General features: G+C 43.4%; 2 pseudogenes; both read right to left on the bottom strand.

The window, feature by feature from the left end:
• LOC136652204 (zinc finger protein ZFP2-like) overlaps positions 1 to 20,228 on the bottom strand; it is a 31,421-nt pseudogene extending 11,193 nt beyond the window's left edge.
• Positions 4,660 to 4,780, bottom strand: LOC136655164 (5S ribosomal RNA; annotated as a pseudogene).
• Positions 20,229 to 25,381: the final 5,153 nt, after the last annotated feature.

Raw genomic sequence — 25,381 nt, 5'->3', positions numbered from 1 at the left:
AGGCCTATAAAAGGCCTTGCACAAAGCAAGGCCAGTCTTTCCTTTGTTGCCGCTGCTGCTTCGTGGATGTGAAACAGCAGGCAGTGGAGGAAGCCCTTGGCCCGCAACTCACACAGGCGGTCGAACAGTTGCCGTCACGCTGAGAGTAAGTTGTGCTGGGCCAGCACAGGCTCCAGCAAGTCTTTGGAGGGCTGGAGGCTCATTGGAGACTGGGGGCTCCCTGTGGGCTGAATTCAGGGTCCCCAAGGGCAGGGGTTTGGGCACCCCTGCTGTGGACCATATGCTGTTATTGGCAGATTGTTGTGAAATTCAGAATAATAGTACAGGCAGGCTGACTTATCTGTGGGGGTTCTCTCCTCACCCGCATGGATAATGTGAATCTGCGGATCCTGGAGACCCACTTTAAAAATGTTTAGAAAGGGAAGAAAAAAGCTCCCAGTAGCCTTTCCTTCCATTGTGCAGAGGCTCCATCCTTAGCCCAAGTTTGCCCCAAAATGCATCGTGGGGGTGGGATCAGCAGCACTGGCACATACCATATCCTATCCTCTTTCCCAGTTCTGATCTGCTGATATGAATCACTGCAGACTTTGCACCAGTGGTATCTTTGGTGCCGGTCCAAGTTGACCCTCTGAGGTAGCTGGAACTTATACTGGAGCAAGGGGACAAATGTCTCCTTACCCCAAGGAGACCTCCAGCAGCCAAAATTCCTCCACAGGATGCAGTGGAAGGTTCTCTGGCACTGCTGCATTGGCACCAGAGAATTTAGGTAGGATTGTACTGTCGGTGAACGAATATCCCCCGTCCATCTCTCCACCAATTATTCCAGCGTGTCTATTATTCTGTGCACTGTGAAAATATTCATATCTTTATGAAAAACCCAGCTAGAACATCTTCAACATTAAGGCATTAGTAAACTATTTATCTTTTGACATTTAAAAAAAAATGTTGAACTCATGATTGACCCAAGAGGATGCTTGGCTAAATTCTGACTCTTTTTCCCTCTCCAGCGTCTCTCGCATAATTTCAAATCAAACTATTCTCAGAGTTTGTATTTCTGAATCACCCTGGACTCTTATGCTACTGAAATACCATCTTTCATTCATACAGGAAATGCCCCAGGCAGTGAATATTCTCATTGAAGAAGATTCTGTTTGAACTGAGAGTGAGCAACTGATCTAAAAATAAGAGGATTCTTTAAAGTTTCACATACCATGCCATGTTGCCCTGATAGTGAGTTATGCAACATGACATGGTGATGGGTACAACTGTAAATTTCTTAGATCAGGTTCTCAGGAAAAGTTTACTTCCTGGTAATTATATGCCACTGTGGAAGAGACAGTCAACATCAGAAGCTGTTTTAAAGCCGTGTGTTCCATATCCCAGGAGAGATAAAAAGCAACTTGAAAACAACTTCAAACAAGGGTCGCATTTTAGCACTCTTGGGCCATTATTTTTTTTCTACCATCAGTTGGAAGTGAAATTGAAACAGTGGTTCCACATAACACCTCAAACAGTGCTCTGTTTTCCAACAAGGTCCGTTCCAGAGGGCAAGATCATTTTTTAAAAGTTTTTTAGTTAGTTGAAGAATTAAATAAAACAAAATAAAAAGTACCATTCTGAATATCTCAGCAATATACAATGTAGTATAATGATACTATCCTATCCTATCAGTGCAAGCCTATGCATGTCTGCTCAGAAGTAAGTCCCATTGTGTTCAGTGGGGCTTACTTCCAGGAAAGTGTTATAGGATTGCGGCCTATATAATATAGTATATAATGGAGTGAGAACTTTTTAATCAACATTTGAAAGCATGGCTTATAGAAGACAATTATCTATGAACATTTTAATACTTGGAAGCCTTTTTAAAAGAGATTTGTGCATAAGTTGCTTGTTAATAACTTTTCTGTAGATTGCTTATTGATAAGTTTTGTAATCTATATTTCAGGCACATTGTAGATGTATTTCTACATCTCCTTTTTCATTTTCTTTTAGTCATCATTACTGTTCTGTTGTTTTCGTGTTTTTTGTTCATGAGTAAAGAAGATGGGTCCACATATATGAAAGAAAGACACACGAAAAGCACCAATTTCCATATGCAGATATACAAATATACTTCAGAAACTTGCTAGGCACTAAACATAAATACTTATAAAGAATGTAATGAAACTACAGATTAGCTTTATGAATTATTCTCCCTCCTGCTCATATTTCCTGTTTATGATGCCTTATGATGCCTTAATTACTTTTCTTCTACTTGCTTCAATTAACACATCGCTTTTTTCATATCCCTAACTGTCATTAGATGGCTTAATTTCCTGTATTTACATTTTAACTAATGATGTGGTATTTATTTGTCTCCTTGCAGATCACACAACCAGCTCAGTGCCAGTCTCACTTTTCCTTGTTCATGCTGGAACCCGAAATCAAATGAATGCCACTCTTCTGCTTTCTCTCTATTGTTCTAATGAAGTCAGGGCAAATTAAATTGTCAACTACTTACATTGATTTTCTCTGCCTCCAGACAGTGTTGCCTTTGGGCATTCTTCAGAAGTTCAAGGACGAGAAGCAGATTTAATAAGACTGATGGTATATACCAACTCATAATATACAATTAGCCCCATATTTATAAAAGTGCTCATTTTTTAGGAATTGCTTACTTGTACTGAATGTGCATTGTCAGGAAACATAGAGGTTGTATTCAGATGTCATGCCCAGGGCTAGACCAAGACCACACTACAACTAAAATAGTACACCAAATGCCATCTGCCCTTTCCCAGTGATACTCCAGCTGCCAATCTGCTGCCTCTTGTCTCCTTCCGCTTCCTGGAGTCAAAATGGAGCAGAGGTAACTGGAGTGGAAGAGGAAGTGTGAAGGACAGAAGAGTGGTGGGCTAGAATGTCTGATATTTTAGCTCACTGCTCTTCTGTTCTCTACATTCTATTCCTTGCTTCCTTTTTGAATTCAGGGAGCGGGATGGTGAAGGGGAGCAGTGGAGGTGAGTGGGTGGACCCAAGTGGGTGCCTCCACCAATCTGCAGCCAGTCTTGATGACTTCAGTGCATGAGCTGGCCTTAGCCATAGTTTTACCTCTGTGTTTTTAGTACATTATCCTGAATTTGTGCACGTAGAAGGTTTGACATTGAAAGGACACCTTTTACTGAGAATTGTGTGAGATGAGGTAACATCAAATGGTACTAAATAAGTCTGATGTAAAAAGAGGTTTTAACTGCCTTGGCTCATGCTTAGAATCATGAATCACGACTAGAATCATGTAATTATTGTACGTTGAATCATAGAGTTGGAAGGGACCTGCAAGACCATAAAGCAGTAGTCCTCAAACTTTTTAGCACAGGACCCACTTTTGAGAATGAGTCTGGGGCCCACCGGAAGTGATGTCATCAACTTGGAAGTGATGTTGTGGCTGGAAGTGACATCATCAAACACGAAGTACCCTCATTATGATGCCAGAGCTGGAAGTGATGTCATCAAGCATGAAGTGACATCTCCCACTAATACAGTCAACACCATGTGGTGGAAGCACAGGTGTTAACTGTATTAAAGGGCGAGTATCTCGTGGCATTCTATTAGCTTTTACTGGGTTATTTCTCAGCCAATAGCAAAGTGTAAGGAGAAAAAGCCTATTTACAAGCTTGACGTGACAAAATATCCTGGACTACAGGGTTGCCAGAGCAAATATTATGCAAAGCTCAGCTTGGAAGAATGTCAGCATCTCAGCTTATCAGAGCCAAAGTAAGCCACACTTTCATGAGCTGGAAACCTAGAAAAATGAAAGCAAATGCAAATAGCTTAACACTGGCAAGCAAGGACTACCTACTGCACCAATCCCAAGTCAGGCTTACAAAACCATGTCTTGTGCTTACACCAGCAAGGTTGCAAAAGGGATGCATGAGATCAACAGATGCACATTCCCTCTAAACACCTCTAAACAGATGCACCTCCAGCTCTAAACAATTTCAAGTGGTTTCTAGGTAGAAGTATTGCTTTTCTTCTGCACTTTTCAAGGGAAAGGAGGTGTGTAATGGTGCAAGCAATGAGGAGAGAGCAGGGTAGGAAATCAGAGGATTATCCGGGGGACTTGGGGTTGGAAAACTGGGGATTTGGCAGTAGTTGGAAGGGAGAGGGAGAGGGAGAAGAGAAGAACTGGGGGAAAAGTGGAAGAAATTTTCCTCAAAATGCTCTCTGAGAACAGTGCAATATCCTCATTGTCCCAAGAGGCATTCTGTATGTGTCTGTGTGTTTTAAAAAACGGCAGCTGCCAGGACAACCACCACCATTGCCATCACTGCAATTCTTTCAGCCCATTTCACAAACCCCTGCAGATAATCAACATGCTTAATCCACTGCTCCCCAATTCTCCTACCCCATTTAACATGCTCCTGCAGATCCCCAACTTGCTTAATTCACTCACCCCAGCAGCAGTCCTAAAACTTCTCTAGGCTGACGGGAACCTTTCAAAATGGTGGAGCCCAGGTTTGCCAGCTTCCAAGATGGTGCTGCTCACCTCATTTGCCATCTTCCAAGATGGCAGCTGCCAGCCTACCATGACCCACCAAAGATGGGGCCGCGACCCACAGTTTGAGAAACAGTGCCATAGAAACCATTGGTTGGCAACCTTCAGTCTCGAAAGACTATGGTATAAGCCTACAGCACCCGGTATTCCCAGGTAGTCTCCCATCCAAGTACTAACCAGGCCTGACCCTGCTTAGCTTCCGAGATCTGACAAGATCGGGCATGTGCAGGGTAACTCCTTGCTAAAGATGGCAATCCACAAATATAACTGTCCAGCCTCTGGTTAAAGACTTCCAACAGTGAGAAGTCTTCCACCTTCTGGGGCAGACACTGCCAAACAGTTTGTACCATCAGTAAGTTCTTCCTAATGTTTAATCAAAACCTTCCTAATTTAATTGTAATTTTAAATCATTTGTTCTGGTCCTACCATCCAGAGCAACTGAGAACAAATCTGCCCCATCTTCCATGTGACAGCCCCTCACATATTTATAGATAGTCATTGTGTTGCCTTTTAACCATTTCTTCTCCAAACTGACAGCCTAATCCTGAGTTGTCTGGCACCCAGAGGAGCAGTAGTGCCAAAATGGCGATCACTGCATCCTATGGGCTTTGGGTAACCACTGGCGTGTTCTTGGGGGAAGGGGACATTCATCCCTCTGCCCTGGGAAAGGCCCAAGCCCTGCAATGGGGCTACTCAAGCCTGTGCTAGTTATTTCGCAGGCGCAGAGTTCAGAGGCCCCATGTTGGGCCGGAAGGTCCCCACTCTGCTGGTCCCACCCCCTCCCTCTCTGATTCCTCCCCCTCCCTACCTTCCCCCTCCCTTCCCCTCCCCCTGACTAATCTCTCTGCCACCCGGAGCTTGTCCTTTGCTCAGGGAGGTGTGCAGCAGTGCTGGCGCTGGCTCAGCATGGACTGGTGCTGAGCAGATGCCAATGCTGACCCGGCACTGAGTGTCGCCAGTATGCCTTGCAGCATGTTTGTGACACTCGGCACTGGTGTAGGGCCAGTGTGCAGAGCTCAGGATTAGGCTCTAAATATGTTAAACTCCTTCAACCTGTTCTCAGGGCATGCTGTCTAGCTCCTCATTATTCTAGTCAATATATCCCTCTTAAACTGCAGCAGCCAGAACTAGATAGTATATTCCAGGTGGGATCTAACTAAAGCAGAATACAGTGGTACAGTTACTTCTTGCAGTCTTGGTGCTATACTGCTGTTGATGGAGCACAGAATCGCATTCACCTGCTTGGCTGCCGCATCATGCTGCTGGCTCATGTTTAGCTTGTCATCTACAAAAATGCCCAGATCTTTTTCAGATGTACTACTGCTTAGTTAAGTATCCCCAATCTTATGGGTGTGCTTTAATTTTTCCTACGCAAATACTTATTCCCATCAAAGTTCATTTTGTTTGCATTTGCCTAGTCTTTTTTTATCCTGTCAAAATTGTCTTGGATCCTATTCCTCTCTAGGATATTAGCTATTTCTCCCAGTGTGGTGTCATCTGCAAATTTGATGAACATCTCCTCCACTTGCTCATTCAAGTTTTTTATGTTGACTTCCTTCCATCACTACATATGCTCTTGAGTGAAATCCTTTGTAGAGCAACATCAGACTATATAGCTTCCGGGCCTGAGGCATTAAAATGTAGCAGAAACATCTGGCAATGTTGTAGTAAGTAAATACTCTCAGGATTGTCAAAGGCAGCAGTTACGTCAAAATTGTTTCATTATTAACCGCAGTGACATATATTTATAGGTGGAAATTGAATTGAATGGATCACAGCCCACACCAGCCCCAAGGAAGAGGCGGGAAAGTTGATAAATTGAAGGTTTGATGTGTAAGCAGTTACAGTATGTATTGTTCAGTGGGTAAGATGATTCCTTGTCATTTGATCATAAGGGTTTTCATTAAAATTATATAAGACATTTTGCTCTTATGAGCATAAATAGAAACTGTCAAAGTAGCTCTTAGAAATGTGACTTTATAGGTATTGCCAAAGTGAAAGAACCTACTATACTTGGAGCACAATCCTGTGCATGTCTACTCAGAAGTAAATCTTTTTACAGCCCAGTCCTATGCTTCCCACTCACCCCCGGCCAAAATGGCTCATACTCCATTCTGGGGGTGGCAGTTCCAGAAGTTGCCTCTGGGTAAGGGAGTATTTGTGGGGATAAGCCTCAATGCAGGGAAGAGCAGTGGCATAGTTAGAGGGGGGGGAAATGTAAGTACTGCAAGTGCCATAATGCACAGTGTAAGTGGCCCCTCCCACTCACCGATGGAGACATTCTGAGCAGAGATAGCAATGTGCAGATGGTTTGGTGGGCGCCTTTGCATTGCTGCCCAGAATGGTGAGTGGGAGGGCTGCTTACATGACATGTTGCAGTGCCTGCAGTATCAGCAGTGGACCACCACAGCCCCATGTCTGGGGCAAAGGTCTGCAATGGCGCCCCCCCTGGCTGTCGCCACTCCCCCCTGCTCAAAAAGCTGCCCTCCCCAGTCATCTGAGCCTCACACAATCTCCAGGTTCGTCGGGAAAACCTCTGTGAGGTTCCTCAATGCTTTAAACTGTGTTTCCGGAAAACTGGAAGCACAGTTTCCACCCCTGTTGGGAGTCTCAGAGAGGCTTCTGCGGGGTCCTAGCAGCTGGCGCATGGGGCTTTTGTCTCATCTCGTCTATGGCAGGCCCGCTGCTGTGCAGTACAGTACTTACTGTTTTGCCTCCTCCTCTAGTTATGCTACTGGGGAGAAGTCTGCTCAAACCCACGCCAGCAAAATTGCTGACTCAGGTCCCCATAGACCCCATAGACCCAGGCTGCAGGATCAAGTCCAGGAAGGGCGTTTGGATTCAGCAGGCCACCACAGGCCACCCTTCTTGGAGTTGATCTGCCCTCCCTCATCCTGTCATAATGGTTTGTTCCTGAGAGAGAGAGAGAGAATCCCAGCATCAGCAGCAAGAAGCTATCTAGATTTAAATATTTTAAGTCCCCAAGAGTTGATTGATATTTTGGATTCTTCCTGAAAGTGACCATCACACAGTTAAAACCTTAAACTTGTTTGCACTTCTGAGCATCATGTAGGATATTTTCATGCCTTTTGTAATGTACTGCAAATACCACAAACTGACTCTTGGTGGCAAAGCAATCTTCTGAATGCTCTGGCACGTGGTGAATGTGAAACTGAAGCTCTCTGTATTCCTCAAAGGATATGATGAGTTGCATCTGGAGCACTGACAAATGTTCATGATAAACTAGTTCCCAGTTTGGTATTGTAGCAGAACCACACAGGAATTAAAAAAAATGACTTTATAATATTTGTTCACCGGAATATGGTCTTATTGAGTGACTGATTGAATTTTTCATTGCAATGCAGATTATATTACAATTCACTTGAGAGTGAAATATATTCTTATTGATCAATCGAAGTCTGTTCTTGAAGCCAAACCATGTATGGACCCTGGGACCGGACCATTACACATGGCTCCTTATACACCGGATTGCTGTCATGTTCAATAGCGCATTTCTTCTTTGTGCATTCATTTTCCACTCCTCTTTTTTTGCTCTATCTGGATCTACTTTCCAAGATAATTAGCCCCCCCTCCCCCATGTTCTTGTCACAGGATTGTGGTGCTTCTTGAGTGGCACATTATCGCAGAAATATTTTTTGCATTCTGTCAACAAAAAGCGTCATGATGCCAAAAGTTGGCCTTCTCACACCAGCCGTAAAGGGAGCCAAGCCCAAACCATTTACAGACTTGCAGTAAGGATACTTCAGCATGCTATTAAAAAGCTTTTTAACATAGTTCTATGAAAAGCTGTGCCTCACTAAGTATAAGAGGTCAGAGAAAAGCACCCTTGGCTGGTTTGATAGCTGTGATTACTCATTATTGTTATCGAAGACGCAACTACTGAGTCAAGACAAAATGTTTTCCTGTCTGTTTTCTGACCTCATATTTTTTTCTTATTACCCACCGTCATTTTCATCTTGGTCACATTAGTGGAACATTGTGAGGATCTGTGGAACTGGGCCTTGTAAGCCAGTTCCCAAAATTCTATGTTCCTCAGAAACTAAACCCAGAATTATTTGCTGACACTGTGTTGTCCTTTCGAGAACAGGATTTTGTCCTTTTGTTTAGCCAGGATTCAATTTCTGTGTAGAATAAGGCATATCTAAACACAGTATTGCTATACAGTACTTATCCAAAAGACTTTTCTTTGAGAGTGGGAGAACGAGCAAGATAAATATGCAAAAGGATTTCTGCGATTGTTATGTGTTGGGTTTGGTTGTTTCCATCCAGGATCAATGGGCAACAGTGATCACCCCATAAGATAAGTTAATGTACCTTGAGAAGAGCATATTTTTATCCTTTTTAAAAGGATATAAGCATATCCTTTTTAAAGGATGTTATCTGATTTTCTCTCATTAGGAAGGTGACAGAAGAGCCAAGAGGTAAAGAACTGTCTGAGGGTGTAAACCTTGATCATACCAAATGGGCTAATATACTGAACAAACAATACCCAATGGGTGAAAATCAGGAGCCATTTTTGTGGTCTGCATGGGCAAGATTGGGGCAGGATTGTGAGTTTCACAGCTGGACTTATTACATGGTATGTAGCAGATGTGCCAGGTTGACCCTGGTTCTATGATGTGTCAATGTGCACACCATGGTTCTCAATATACATAATAGATGTTATCCCTATTGCTTAACCAACAGTCCCATCCTTTCCTTCCCACCCTGGTGCAGCTACGCTGTAGAATGCTGTATCCAGTGTGTGTGTGTGTGGGGGGGGGGGAATTGGCAGGCTTCGGAGGGGAAAGGGGATTAAAATCCCCTCATACCTTTGTAAGTTTCCCGCTCCACGATGGATCACCTTGGACCTGTGCCAGCTATTTTGCTAGTGCAAGTCCAAGAATAGTAAGGGGTGAGAAGGCTGCCCATGGAGGGGATAGGATCCAGTGTGCGCCATTGCTGGTGAATCAACAATCTCTTGCAGCTTTCCTGCTCCCCCATTCCTTGCCCTCCCTGCCCAGTTTCACCTCCTCTCTTCCCTCCCCCACTCACTCCATCTGGCTTACCTGCTCCAGCAGGTGGCAAGTGATCCCCAGCGTGCATGCAAAAACTCCAGCCTTCCCACTGGAGTGTGCTTTATGGTCATTTTTCAGCAATTGCCACCAGCAGAATGTGCATCCTACTGATGGCGGGACCCAATAAGATTGGGCTGTAACCAGTGCTTTTTTTATGAAAAAAAGGTGCAGGAACTCACAACTTGTTAATGTTTTATTTATTTATTTATTTATTTATAAGCCATTTTTTATTAGAGAAATAAAATATTTTTATGTGCTTCCCCCCTAAAGATGAACTTACTTCTGAGTAGACATGCATAGGATTGGGCTATCAATCTCCACATCCCCTTCCCCCTAGCTACTTTTTCTACACAGGAGGAAAAATACTGTACAGGTGCACTTGTAGCGTGTAGTATGTAGTGTGGCACTACTTCGAGGAGAGGAAGCAGTGAATGGATTCCAAAAAATGGCTTACATGAGTTCCATGTAGTAAAATTACTCTAAGCAACTGTTGGAGTAAGAACAAAAAAGTACTTCTTACACAAGAGGAGTCCTTAGGTGCACATAGAAACAGCTATGTTTGCAAACAAGCGATTAAATATGGTTTAATTCAGGTATCAGAATACTCTGTGTCTTTGGGAAGGTACTTGGCATGCCTCCGAAGGGGAGGGGCCCCTGCAAAAAGGTGTCGGAACTCCGTCCCCCCCGCGTTCCATTACAAAAAAAGCCCTGGCTGTAACTAACTAATGTTTCAATGTTTATGCTGCCTTCCTGTTAATCTGCATTCTGCATATTTGCTCAGCCTGGCACGGGGACACACAGAGGCATTCTTAGTAGCTGCTGTTGGCTCTGCAACTCTTCCTCCAAAGTTCTAATAAAATCTCAGGTCAGAAAATGCAAGACGTTTTTGTTCAGGAAAGGATTTTGTGGGCAAGGTGGAGATGCTTTCCATAGGGTTAGTGTTTCTGAACGTTGCTGCCCACATTGAACGTGAAAGTACGAAAGAAAGAACAAAATTAGGTCAGCTTCATTGTCCTTCAACATGGAAATATCTACATTTCTTCTCACTTGACTATCAAGAAATCTCATGGCTACTTATTGTGTTGTCAGGCCCTTTAAAAAGCTAGTAAGTAACGTAAACAACAGTTATTTCCAGAGGTGACACCAGGGCTTGTGTCACCAAGTGCAGGAGGCCAGCACCTCACCCCCATGATAGACCTCCTCCCATGTGGTGGGCAGGGCAATGAGTTGGTGTGGTGATGCACCATTGACCTGCCCCCTGGTTTTTTGCCTATAACTTTTGATAGTAAAGAGATATTTCAACAGGGTTTGTTTCATTGCATTCAGAATGAAATTACACATCAAAAGATATACAGTGGTGCTTCGCAAGACGAAATTAATTCGTTCCGCAAGTCGTTTCGTATTGCGAAAATTTCGTCTTGCGAAGCGCGGTTTCCCATAGGAATGCACTGAAATTTAATTAATGCGTTAATTGCAAAAACTGGTTATGGGCAAAAAAAGTCAGAACAAAGTCAAATTTGGTTTACAAAGTGTTTATTAAGTGCTCTTTAAAGGCATACATACTGTACAGAGGATTTCAAAAATTTCAAGCACAAAACTTCAACTTTTTAATTTTAAAAATTCATCTTGTGAAGCACGGCCATAGAAAAATTCGTCTTGCGAAGCACGGCATAGAAAAATTTGTCTTGCGAGTCACCAGAAAAAATCGCAAAAACGCTTTCGTCTTGCGAGTTTTTCGGTGTGCGAGGCATTCGTCTTGCGAGGCACCACTGTATAACATGATGGTATTACTCAAAAGTACAAGATTTAAAATTTTTTGGCCAGGGGGTGTCACCTCCCCCTGCCCGCACCCCCTGTGCTCCCTAGTGATGCCATGGGTTATGTCTCATCCAGTCTCAGTCTGTTAAGCTGGGTGTACTCCTACTATGTGCTACCTTCGCTTAGTCTTTCTTAGGACTGTCATTGAATTGCAGAAGAATAGCATAGAATCCAATGCATACATCAAGCAGTGCCTAAGGCTCCATTGTTGACATTCTCTTTTCTGTCTTTAAAAGAAGCCTAAAATGGTTATTGTGATGAAATGTGCTTGAATCTATTACTATGTGTCTTTCAAAAACAATGGGTAATTTTGTGTTAAAATCTCCAAACCAGATAGACCTTGATCTTCATTTTACTTTGTTGAGAGCTCTGAGAAGGTCAGATGATAAAAGGCATGAAAAGCTGCTTCTTTTCACTATGGAACAATTCCTATGAAACAACTGTTCAGATCACAAAACAGAGAGAAATCCATTATATTACCCCCCACAAGCATTTCTTAAGTATATTCATAAGCTTAATGAATGAATTTGTCAAAGCTGTAAGCCACTGCAATGATGTTTGCAGTAAACAGGAAATATTTTTCCATTTATCTATCTTGTAGCACCTTCCTATGAATGCCTGCTCAGAATAGATCTTGTTGTGCTCAATAGGGCTTTCTCCTAGGAAAGTGTGTATGGGATTGCATACTAAATTGATAAAACTCTGGATTTTTTATGCCTGCCATTTGCAATTAATACCTAATTGCCACGATGGGCACTGTTAGCCTCTGTTTCCTTTGGGACGGGAACCATCTTCTTTTTCTTTTTGCTATGTCAACCACTTGACAAACTTTTATTGTTAAAATAAAACTTTTATTGTTGAAATTAATAAATGATAATAATTTTCCACTTGATTGTGCAGATGGTAGGACATGGATCCTAATTGTCAGACCCAAAAGTCCTGTGCAAACATTCATCTGAAGACATGTGGGATCACACTTGTTTATGTCCCCTGGTCCACTATTCATGTATTTTTGATGGAAGGGGCTTGTGGTTGAGAAGACCAAAACAGCAGGATCACTGTTTGTACTCAAGATGGCCCTTCTAGAACTTCTGCTAAATGCATGTGCAGGGGAGGCACAGAATTCACATGTGGGCACAACCCCCCTCTCCACTGTATATGTGTTTAGATTAACATCTGAACAACACTAAAGGGTCAGTTTGGGCAATGTTCTGGACCGACTGTAAGAATTGCCTGGGGAAGGAGCATGAATGTGCACATCCCCCCCCACATCTGGTGTGCTGGTGTTCTGGCACCAGAATGCACAAGGGGCAGTTTGGATGACCTTCCTTACATGATTTGGCTTCAATATTCTGGGTGGAGAAGGGGGCAAGTGCACAGGGAAGAACCCATTTCAAGATCAATTTTATGTGAGGTGGTAGCACTGTAAAACCTTCAGGGTAGCCTTTTTGTGCACTTAACAACTAAAATAGGACATTCCTTCTCTTTCTCTTTTACGGCCTAAGGGAATGGAAGCAAGTCTCCAAGTTACATTTACTGTGCTAGGAAGGAATCACAAGATGTGTGATGCAGATGGGATGGCCTTATTCAGATTACACTGGAGTAAATCCCAAGGAGATATGTTGAGATCAGTGAATTACACTAATGTAACCAGTGGAAAGGAAGAGAACAAGGTAAAGACTAGACCTAGGGATTCAAGATGCAGTGATATTTTGCTCTGGTGCTACTAAAGAATTCATAAAATCCACCCACCAATCTAAGTGGAAAAATGGGTTACTTAAGGTCAAGAAACTTTTGTGAGCTTGATCTTTGAGCAAGTTTTCAAAAGCTTGATTGTTGGCTTTTCTATTCTTTTGTCCTTCAGAGATAGTCACAAATTGAGATGAATGGTCAGAGGAGGTGGAATGATGGTGATAAACAGTATTTATATACCACCCTTTACTTCTTTGACTTTCACTCAAGGTGGTTTACATAGGCAGGCTTTTTCTAAACCCCCAAAGGGTGTTTTTTTTCCAATAACAAAGAAGGTCTAATCTTTCAAGAACAAACAACATTCCAGATGGATCTTTCAGTTTGTTATCATTTCTGACCCTGGTTGCCTCCCACGATGACTGACACACTTCTTCTCTCACACTGAAGGGCAGGAGAGAGGACTTCTTCTCTCACACCGAAGAGCAGCGGTAATGTCTCAGCTCAGCTTTTCAGTCACTGCTCAATGTCTCATTGTTCACGGAAACTTCCGATGATCTCGAACTGGTGACCTTCAGATGTTATCTTCAGGCTTAACAAAGCCCGTACTCTCTAGACCAGACCTCCAACCATGGTAAATGGATGGTGATAATGTGGTCTCAAAATCTCCTTTTGAGCTTTCCAGTGTATGAACTTTGCCTCTGTAGCCCGATGCAGGGTAGTGGTACTGAATGGATGTGCACTGCATATGGTACATTTTTCCACTACTCTATGCAGTTACATTGCTATGGCAATTCATATCCTTCAGGGTCCTGTGAGCAGTTCATCAGGTGTGCTGATTACAAGCCAATTCAGGCTTATACAATTATTCACAGTGTAGAGGAAGTGGAGAGAGAGTTTTTTGCCCTCTCTTGTAACACTAGGTCTGGGGTCATTCAATGAAACTAACTGGTGGGAGATTTAGGACAGATAAATGGAAGTACATAATTTACACCCAGTACCTAATTAATTTACGGAATTTGTTACCACTACATGTGGTGATGTCCACTAGAAGGGAGTAGACACATTCATGGAGGTCAATGGCTATTAGGCATGATGGCTCTGCAGTGCCTCTGGGTTCAGTGACAGTATGTGGCTGAATACCATTGCAGGGGAGCAATGGTGAGAGAGAAGTATGCCTTTCTCTCCTCCTTGTGGACTTGCCAGAGCCTGCCAGTGGGTCACTAAGGGCGCAATATTAACCAATTCAGCACTGAGGTAAAGGCAGTGCAGCTCTGAGGTAAGAGAACAAACACTCCCTTACCTTGAGAAGGCCTCTGTGACTGCCCCCCAACTGCAGGATGTAGCACATGCCTCACTGGCACAGCTATAGCAGAGCTGGAAAGTTAGTTAGAATTTGGGCCTAAGGCTAATACTGAACTAGATGGACCTTTGGCTTGATTCAGCAGAGCTCTTTGTATGTTCTTAGGCCATGCATCTGAAGAACAAGTTAATGTTGCCAGGCTGAATTTTCAACACAGCTCGTTATGATTTTTCAGAAGCTCAGCACCATAAATAAGTGTGGCTCAATGCTTCTGATGTCTACAAAAACAAAAAGCAGATTTTCAGAAGCATTCAGTTGCTGAAATCTCTGCTAGGGCTAGATTATCAGAGCGCACGGATGCTGGGTAAATGGGAGCAGAGCTCTTTGGAGAATTGTGCCATACATGGACTTTTTTGTGAAGCAAGATGGACACATCACTCACACATTTTGGAAAGGAAGCAGCTGATTTAGTGGTTATTATTTTCAATTGGGTCCAGCAGCATTGTGCCCAAACATAAGGTACTGTATCCCTGAGGAAAGCAAAACAAATACATTTTCCCACTTTATTGTTTAACACTAGTCTGTCTAATGGGGTTTGATGCACTGGGAAAAAAGAGTAATTTCAGTAAGAGCTTCCAGATTTGAAAACGTGCGATACCTTGAGTGGTCCTTGTGTGCTAGACATGAAGATGCTCAGGTGGCTTAGCCACTTGTTCTGTGTTCTCATCAACTATTTAACAGTTACTTAAACATGTATGCCACCATATCTTACTCAACTTATAGCAGAGGCTGGACTCAAGGTTGCCAGTCTTAAGGTTGGTTTGCCAGCCTCAAGGTTGCCAGTCTCAAGGTTGGACTCAAGGTTGATTTGCTGCTGCAGAGTCTGCCAAACTCATTCCAAGCATGGCTCTCCTACAAGCAAAGCAAAGGAGCAAAATGCAAGGTTTGGAGATGAGCAGAGGTGACATCAGGGTGCAACCAGGTAAGGCACTGACCAAGGCAGGTTGCGCCTGACATGCAAAAGATTTGCCTCTGCCTCATTCGCTCCCTATCCCCTTTCCCCCAAGTGGGAGGGGGGCTGAGGTGGTAGGGGGGGGTGGAACCACCCTCAAAAACCTATACAGCAATGTTTCTCAAACTGTGGGTCTGGACCCACTAGGTGGGTCACAAGCCAATTTCAATTCCCATTCATTTCAATATTTTATTTTTAATATATGAGACTTGATGGTCACATGGTATGTGACTACATTTGGGGAAATGTTACAGACCTGTACTTTTAATAAGCTACTATGTATATTCTTTTAACAATGATGGTCAATGGGACTTACTCCTGGGTAAGTGTGGGTAGGATTGCAGCCTAGGATTGTTAAAAATGTTCTTGCTTGATGATATCACTTCTGGTTATGACATCATTTCCAGTGAGTCCTGACAGATTCTCATTCTAAAAACTGGGTCCTGGTGCTAAATGTGTGAGAATCACTACTATACAGAAAGCAGCTAGGACTACACAAAGAAAGTGATAGGGAAGCAGATCACTGTTGGTGACAGTAGCAACTCCTGTGCCTACCCCCTTACCCTAGTCCTTCCTTTCATAGTCCCTTTAAATAAAACAGGAAATGCAGAACGTGCTGGGATGGCAACTCTTCCTGCACTTACTGTTTTATTTAAAGGGAACATGGAAGGAAGGAGTGAAGTAAGGTGGTAGAGGGCTGGATAGTTGCCTCTTGATCTGCTTCCTGCTTTCTAAAAGAGACTGGGAGGTATATCAAAGCAGCTGCATCCACAGCAGGCTGGAGAGAGATTGCAGCAGCAGACTTGGGGTTAAAGGCATCCTGAGTTTGGTTATTGGTCCCTTCAACCCACCACTTAACTTGAGCTACATTGTCCACATCATCTATTTGGCTGGCCCTGGACCAAGAACCCACATCCATCAGATAGTAACCCCTAGCTATCCTCTGAAGTCCCAGTATCCAGTACCAGTGGGAGCTATGGGTTTGGGTAGGTCCAGGGCTGGCATTTGTCCCAGTGACTTTAGCAACATGACATTCTCACAGGGAAGAGCTAGGACAGCTAGGTGAAGAATAGTTCCCAGGGAACGAGCAGCGGAAGAAGGCAAGAGATACACTATAACTTCAGCGGATGGCGCTTCAGGGTAAATGTTCTTCAGGACATTTGCCTACATTTGAGAAGGTTGGGATCAAAATGTGGGGAAAATAGTCTTACTTCTCTCACTGCTCCTCTGCATTTTTCTGCCACCACCTGCTTCATGCCCCCAGATGTTCATTTTCCCCCAGAATGCCCTTCCAAGTGAAGCTAGCTGATGTGATATTTATTGTTCTGAGGACATTTTAGGAGGGAAAAACCTGACATTCTCCCAAGTTCCAGTTGGGGGAGGCACCATTTTTTTTTTTCCTTCCAGAATGTCCTTCAGGATTATGCTATATTTTATTTTTTTAATGTTTCCATATAAATTTGTATATGCTGCCTTTCTCCTTTAATGTAAAAGGCTCAATGCAGCAAACAGCAAAGTAGTGAAATACACTAAAATCACATGAAGAAATGAGAACAAGGAAACAGCCATAGAGAAATATTGCAGATAAAACATCATTTGTCACAGTATAAAATGGCAAGAAATAAAACAGCAGATAAATGCACACTCACGTACATGCATGCAAACACCCCCCTCCCCCTTATATAATGATAATGCAGCATTGCTTGAAGAGGAAAAATGATGGTCCTTGGCCAGCAGTTGCTGGAAGATACACCACGCTACAGGTGGTTTGATCTCAGTCCCCTAAAAATAACTAGAATGTCCTTCCCCCCAGTTCACCACATATGAAGGGTATGGCCATTTTCACTCAGCTGCACCTTAAAGGGTGCCTAGGTAGAGCTGTGAGGGATAAAACAATGAGGAAAGAGAGGAGAGCAGGCTACAGTGAAAGAGATGGACTAAGAGTCCATCTCTTGGGAACTAGAAGTTAGCCAGGGAGAGGCTTCAGCTCCGAGATAGAGCTTTGCATGCAGAAGGTCCCAGGTTCAATCTCTGATATCTCCAGGTAGAGCTGGGAAAAAATATCCTGCTTGGAACTCTGGAGAGCTACTGCCAGTCAGTGGTATAGCTAAGGGGGGCAAGAGGGTACATTGTCCCAGGTACCATGCCTTGACAGGGCGTGACCCTCAACAGTATTATTGTTGACAGGCCAACACAACAAGCACTTTGAAGTTGTTAGGACTCAAATATAGTTATTTTCTCTGCCTCACAGCCCATGGGTTGAGATGGCTGAGCTGTCCCCCATTTTTTCATAGATGATTCTGCAGTGGAAGTTTTTAAACAGCAAATTGCAATTCAGGAGAAGAGAGTGGCCTAATAACACACAGGCCTTATTTGCAAAGCATTAATGTGAAGCGATGAAATGAAAAGATCAAATGATATGAAACAAAAATTTTCATTAAAAGGCATTGTTCCGAGACTGCTCAAGTGTCCTAATTTCCACTTAGAGACAATTTCCATGTTGAAAAAGACCACAATCCAGCAGTAAGGTGTGTGTGCTATGGAGAGATAAGTAGGCCTGTGTAATGCCCTAAGCAGAACACAAGGTTGCAGCTTGTGTAAACGTTGTGCATGACAATTTATGTCCTTAAAGGCAGATTGTGTTGTTTCTTCACAGACAGTAGCTGTTCTAGCTCACACCAAAGGAAAGACTTTCCAGTGGGCATGAACTCCCTTTAGGGTATCAATGGCAATCCTTATTCTTGCCACTTATCTTTGAGGGAATTCATGTGCTAGCTGGTGACAGCATTTGACTTGACAGTTCAGTGGGGGATATCGCAACTCTAATTTATGCTTCTCTATCTATGCTTGCTGTGCAGTCACCTTTCTCCCACTAATAATAAGTTCCAGTGTAACTGTTCCTAACCAGGTAGTTGTGTCGATCTGTTCCATTGCTACAAGCTGTGGAGAGGATGTTCATTTATACAAAACATATGTCTTGGGTGCCCTGACTAGCCCTGACCAAATGTTTTGCATTCCCCTCCATGTGCAGTTTATCAGTAAACCTTACCACACCCGGACCATTTTACATACTTAAAGGCACATCTGGTTTAACTCAGTAGTGAAGTAGTGGTACCCGGGGCCGGGTGATGCAATGATGCACGCACAGCCCCAGCCCCTGAAATGGCTCCATTTGGATCCATATGAGGCCAAGGGTGGGCGTTGGGGCCCATTTTGTGGTGTTTGCCATGCAACAACGGTAAGTGCTGTCATTCCTCCTCCGGCAGAGATGGTGGAAAACTACCATGGGGGGGGGGAATGCACCTCCTGGCCCTGGCCTAGCTACGCTACTGGTTTTAATCTAAATAAGCAGTGACTGGCAGTCAGAAGCCTAGCAGGTTGTTGTATGGGTTATTGTGAGTTTTGGAGAGGGGATAGCTCCATGCCAGACCACCCACTGACTTCTCTATGTCTTAATTGATTGAACAACAAGAATTCATCCCAGCCTTATCCCTGGCCTGGCTGAAGGCTTGCATCAGCCACACAAAAATGCCCACAGCCTGCTTCTTTCTCTAGCATCATCCATGACAGATATTAAGTACCGAAACGGCACAGTACGTGTAGATAAGTAAATATGTTTCGCCCTGCAAACTAATGCGTGTGAGATATGAGACTGCCTCTCCCAGCAGACAGATTCAAGTTAATGCTTTATTATTAGCTGACAGAACACTGGGGACACGTGTGCTGCTCCCTACAGCAGACAGAGGCTGAATATAAACAATCCCCAAAGCAGAGGACGCTAATGGAACATGGTTTGACAAAGGAAACGGTGCCATATTATTAAAAAAATGTGATCTGCTAGTAGGTTTCCTTTTTATAATTCATGTATTTTGCACTATACCAAATAATTGATTTCTTTTCTTGTTGCTTCTAGTCTCGTTCTGCCTTGAAGAATCAAGGAGTGGCAACGTCTTCTGAGATCTGTTCAGGAAGGGATTGAAGCAGCTCAGGTTGAGGCAGCTCAGGCTAATGAGTACTGTACAGTACTCAATCCTATGCATGTCTACTCAGAGGTAAGTCCCATTATAGTCAATGAGGCTTACTTCCTGGTAAGTATAGCTAGGATTGTAGCCTTAAGGGACTCCTGCAAATTGCTTTCTTTGGTCAACCATACTGGGCTTACTGCTCATTCAGAATCTGATTAACATCTGTGGATCTCTGTTTTGGGGGAGTTCTTAGTTATGATTTGCTTGTCTTGGGAATTCAATGTAGAGACTAATGGCCTGATCCCATCCTTGGCCAGCTTGTCAGGTGCGACACCGCTCATGCAGCTTCCATTGCATCCTGGGGGCTGGCCAGGAACCATGATGTGACAGAGAGGTACGTAAATGAAATTCTTACTTACCTACTATGCAGTGCCATGGTCCCAAATGGGTCTGCTTGAATCTGTGCCAGATCTTTGACTGACGCAAGTCTGAGTGGACCAAGGGGAGGGAATGGTGAGACCATGGAGGGGGCAAAGGATGTCAGTGGCACTGTTGCCACTGATAATTACTCCATGCCCTCCCTCAAAACACCTCACAGTGGCCCCAAATCCCTGCCCTGATCCTCCCCCTCTCTGCTGACAGCCCAATCCCTGCACCAGCTCACCTCCTTCAGCAGTGCCTGGATACTCTGGTGGCAGTTGAAAGCCTTTCTGCGCACATTGTTGTGACCAGCAGAGGAGGCCTTCAGCTGATGGGATGCGTATCCATTTAGCAGAAGGTATCCATAGAGTTGGGTTGAGAAGAGTCCTGCCCGATCAACCAAATGGTCCATCCCATCAGGAAAGGGAGGCAACATTTGGTGACCAACAACTCTACTGAGTCAGCCCATTGGTCACCTAGTTCAACTTGTCTACAAACTAGGGTTTCAGACTCTGGAGTATTTTCTAGCCATACCTGCAGATGCAGGTCTTGAACATGGGACTTTTATATGCAAAGCATGTGTTCTGCTACTAAGCCACAACCTCCCCCCTCCCCCCCCCGCTAGCAAAGTATTTGAAATCATGGTTTAACCCTGGCTCATTTCACCAAGCCACAATTAGAATAAGCCACAGTTTTCAAAGTTTGGCCATAACAGAAAACTGCAGTTTATTCAAAACCAAAAGTGGATTGTTAAAAAATCTCCCTTTGTGTGAAAGAGAAGGAGAAGAGGCATGTACAAGCATGAGGTTTGCTTCAGCTCAAACAATGTCTTAGTTTGCAATGCAAACTGCTTTGTGAACTTTTATGTTGAAAATTTTTTAATGGTGATGATGATATGGTCTGAACCTGGTCACTGTGTGAGAGGGATGTTGTGTGCATGTGTGTGTGTGTGTGGGTGGGTGGGTGGGTGGGGGGTGGAGAGGGAGCGCATCTTTCTTTGCCCTGCCTTTTCTTCCCCATCAGAAGTTCCTCCTGGGCCCCCTCTTCATTTTTCTAATTTCTAAATTATTCCTTTAATGAAGATCTGCCTGCTCCCAGTGGGAAGCTATTCTGCCACCTAATATTATGCTTGTTCTTTCCTGACATAGCCTTCTGTTGATAGTACATTTTCCTTGTTTAAGTTTCAGTTCATTACATCAAGGTACTTTTCACACCAAAATGGATGGCAATTTTCAGTGAGAAAATTACAAGCTGCCGCATGGGGAAATGCCCCTTTATTTTCAATAAAAGTCAGGCAGTTCCAGATGAGGCTTTCAGAGCACTGTCGCCAACTTTTACATTTTTCCAACAATAGACAACATGTTGCATTTTGTGACAAACTGAATGCTCACTGGGATAAATCAGGGAGAACAAAATTACGCAATTTACTGTCTTGTTCTTGTGCTTTAGAACTCTTTCAGGCACTATGATACGGGTGGGTTTCATATTGGAACATGGTCAGAAGCCTTATTAATTTCAAATAAATGCAAATTACCCTTCTTTTCCTTTCCACATATTATCCTGGAACACCATGAACAGTGTCTGGGGCAATGTCCATAGGGTAGCTCCTAGTTCAATGCTGTTTTCTCCTGAACCAACTGCTAAGGTTTATTGGCCTATCCCTCTCTCCTACCAGTGTAATTAGCCTCTTGCCTGTGGAGGCTGCTATAACGGAGTTGTAAATCAGCCTTTGTGTTCAGCAGGCTCACTGGTGAGGACCCACAAACAGGGGGTTGAAGGGAGGTGGGAAGGGGTTGAATAGGGCAGGGGTGGGCAGAACAGGGAAGAGATGGGCAGAATGGGGCAGTAACAGGATAGTGAGTGCCCTTTACAGGGACAGAAAGGCAGGATAGATAGATAGATAGATAGATAGATAGATAGATAGATAGATAGATAGATAGATAGATAGATAGATAGTGAGGAGGACAGATCAGGCCCAGGGGACCAGAAGTGGTGGTGATGGTGGTGCACGCTGAATCCTGACTCCTTCCGGGGCCTAATCTATCTTCCCAGGTCCTTTAACAATTGTGTAGGAGAGAGAATTTCAGCAGGTGCAGCTTGTCATTTCACAGATGACAAGCTGCACCAACTGAAATTCTTTCTTCTATACCAGCCATTTTCAACCACTGTGCCATGGCACATTGGTGTGCCATGGATGGTCTGCAGGTGTGCTGTGGGAGTTTGAGGGAGGATCATTTGTTAGTAGGACCACTGGGGGATGCGAACTGTTGCGGTCAGTGTGGTGTGCCTTGTCAATTGTCGAAAAACTGATGGTGTTCCTTGACAATTTTAGTGCCTTGTCAGTGTGCCATGAGATGAAGAAGGTTGAAAATGGCTGTTCTATACAATTGTTGAAGGTCCAGTTTCCCTAAAGTTGAAAGTTTGCCCACCCCACCCCTAACATAAGAACATAAGAACAGCCCCACTGGATCAGGCCATAGGCCCATCTAGTCCAGCTTCCTGTATCTCACAGCGGCACACCAAATGCCCCAGGGAGCACACCAGATAACAAGACCCCTGATTTAGATCATGCTATAGGCCATGTTACCTGCAGACACACGTCCAGAAATTGTTTGTCAATTGCACCGCAAGTAAAAAGGACATATTTTTTAAAGACTCTTCTCTGGATTTTCTAAAAAATGTTGTGTGCTAGAACACTTTTAAGTGATGAAGGAATACAATTCCAGTGGGTAAAATACAACTATTATTTACCTTGGTAACCCAAGTTGTACGAAACTCATAAATCTGTCATCAGCCCAATTTATTGCAGTGTAGTTGGGATTAACTGCATCACAAGAAAAAAGAAACACAACAGAATGGCAGGTGGTTAATGAAAAAAAAATAAATTTCCCAGTGTGCTTATTATTATTATTATTATTATTATTATTATTATTATTATTATTATTATTATTATTATTATTATTATCCAAGGTGCTTACTTGGTGTGGTTAAGAGATCTCCAAATGTATTTCACTAACGAACTTAGTGGCAGAAAATGTGAGAGTGACAAAGATTCCAGTAATTTGAAGGCCAAATCCAGGGATCGACTGAGCTGCACACATTTTGATAGTTGGAATTGCCGGTTCTCATGATCACTTCAAATGTTTTGTGGCTTTCAGATATTTTAGCATTCTTAATTGCATTTGTATTCTATCCTGCCTCCGTGGAGACCAGGGTAGTATAATGGTCCTTTCCACTATATCCTTGCAACAACCCTGAATATTTAGCATGATTAATGGTGCAATTCAGCCCCCGAGATGGGTCAAGGCAAATCCCTTTCGCCAGCCCAACAGTGTTGCGAAAGTGCCTTAAAGCACTTTTGTGCCACCATCCAAGGAGGACAAGTGGCTGGGAGGTGAGAGACACACTGACAACCGAAGACATCACCCAGCCACCAAGCAGCTAGATCACCTTTGGACAGCTGTGGACAACAAGCAGCTAGGCCACATGCAGCTAAGCAACAAGCAGCTAGATCACCTTTTTGCAACTTTGCCCATTTAGAATGAGGCAGGAGGCTCTCATTCTAAGACATTAACATTTGATGAGGCAGGTGTTCTGATCAGATCAGATCTAGAATTCTGATGGCCCAGAGACTGTCTCTGCAACTAAATGGACCACGAGCACTGCAGTTCAACATCATCACTAGTGCTGTCATTCTAAATGGACTATCCATTATTTTATCCATTAATCATCATTCAGGGGTGTTTAAAAAACACGTTGGAATTCTTCTCAGAGGGGTTGCTGGGATGAAAATAGAATCATTCTAGTTATGCAACACAGTGTTTGTGAAGCCTTCTCTGGATTGTAGCCTAATGGTATGATTTACAGAAAATTGATTAAGAAATCCCAGCCAAATCATCATTTGATTTATGATATGCGGATGCCAAACTGATGCCAAAATGACAGCCAAAATTTGCTGTCACAGTGTAATGGGCTGGGTGTTCTGCCAACAAAGCTTCAAAGTTGCCTGAAAGTTATTTTACACAAATGCTGTTGTGGATGGTTGAGGGACAAGTAAAGAGAGCGTGTGGAAGAAAAGCAGAGCAGTAGGCGCAGAATAATAGCGAGAGCAGATATGGAATAACCAGGCCTTTGAGGCATGGGGCTACAGCTCAGTGGTTGTGTACTCACTATGCATGCAGAAAGTCTCAGGTTTAATTACAGCCATCTGCAGGTAGAGCTGGGAAAGACCCCTATTTGAAACTGAAGAACCAGTGTCCATCAGTATAGACCAGTGGTTCCTAAACGTTTTAGCCTTGTGACCCACCTCATCTGGCTAAAAAAGCTGCTTCTGGGTCCTGCCAGATCCATGACCTGCTCCACTGGCCTCCGCAGGTCCCTGCAGAAGCAAACCAGAAGTAAACTGGAAACTGCGGACACAAAGTGGAAGTCACTTCTGGTCACATCTGCAGGGCATTCTGGGGCCCACAGAGGCCAGTGGAGTGAGTCTCAGGCCCCGTGTAACCCAAAAGCAGCCTCCAAAGGCTCCCAGAGGCTTTGCAGTACAACAGATAGCATCATGTCGAGACCCACTGCACATCGAGTTGCAACCCACCATTGCAGTGTTTCTCAAACTGTGGATTGGGACCCACCAGGTGGATCGCGAGCCAATTTCAGGTGGGTCCCCATTTATTTCAATATTTTATTTTGAATATATTAGACTTAATGCTACCATGGTATGTGGCTGCATTTGGGGAAATGTTACAAGCCCGTACTTTTAACAAGCTACTATGTATATTCTTTTAACAATTATAGTCAATGGGACTTACCCCTGGGTAAGTGTGGGTAGGATTGCAGCCTAGGATTGTTAAAAAAATGTTCCTGCTCGATGATGTCACTTCTGGTCATGACATCATTTCTGGTGGGTTCTGACAGATTCTCATTCTAAAAAGTGGGTCCTGGTGCTAAATGTGTGAGAACCACTGCTCCATTGGGTTGTGACCCACAGTTTGGGAAATGTTGGTGTAGACAATATCAAGTCAATGAAGGGTAGCTAGCTACATTTGAGTAACATGTTCAAACAAAAGGCTTCTCAATGGTTGTGACCAAGAGGAAATTTCAACAGATAATAGCTTTTTCATTTCAACAAGTAAGCTGAAGCTGCCAATGCTTGTATTCTTATATAATTATTAAAGAGACAAAGACCTGGCCATTCTAGATGGCTTCTAGCCACTGATGCACGGTAAGCCTGGTTGTTATGGTATAGAATGCTTACCTGAAATGTAAACAGCATGGTCCATCTTTGAATGTTCAACTTGAGTCTCACAAACAGTTTGCTGGGATTGGGCAGCCTGCCACAAGATGTTCTCATTGCAGCAGAACAATATTGATACATTTGAATGAAGTCTTTGTTTTCAGAGCACAAAAAAAAAATAATTTTTTTTCCCTTGGTGCTTTTTGAAATTTGGCTTGAAGGAGCAACAGGCTTTTTAACACACAGGCTCTATCATTGCTTTAAGCTCAAAGATTGCATATATAAGCATATATATGTAGATAGCTATATAATATTATTAGAGCAACAGGCTG

Source organism: Tiliqua scincoides, chromosome 5 (assembly GCF_035046505.1).
Source record: "Tiliqua scincoides isolate rTilSci1 chromosome 5, rTilSci1.hap2, whole genome shotgun sequence".
NCBI classification, from domain to species: Eukaryota; Metazoa; Chordata; class Lepidosauria; order Squamata; family Scincidae; genus Tiliqua; species Tiliqua scincoides.
The sequence above is the reverse complement of the archived record's forward strand: the minus strand, read 5'-3'. Positions and strand labels throughout refer to the sequence as shown.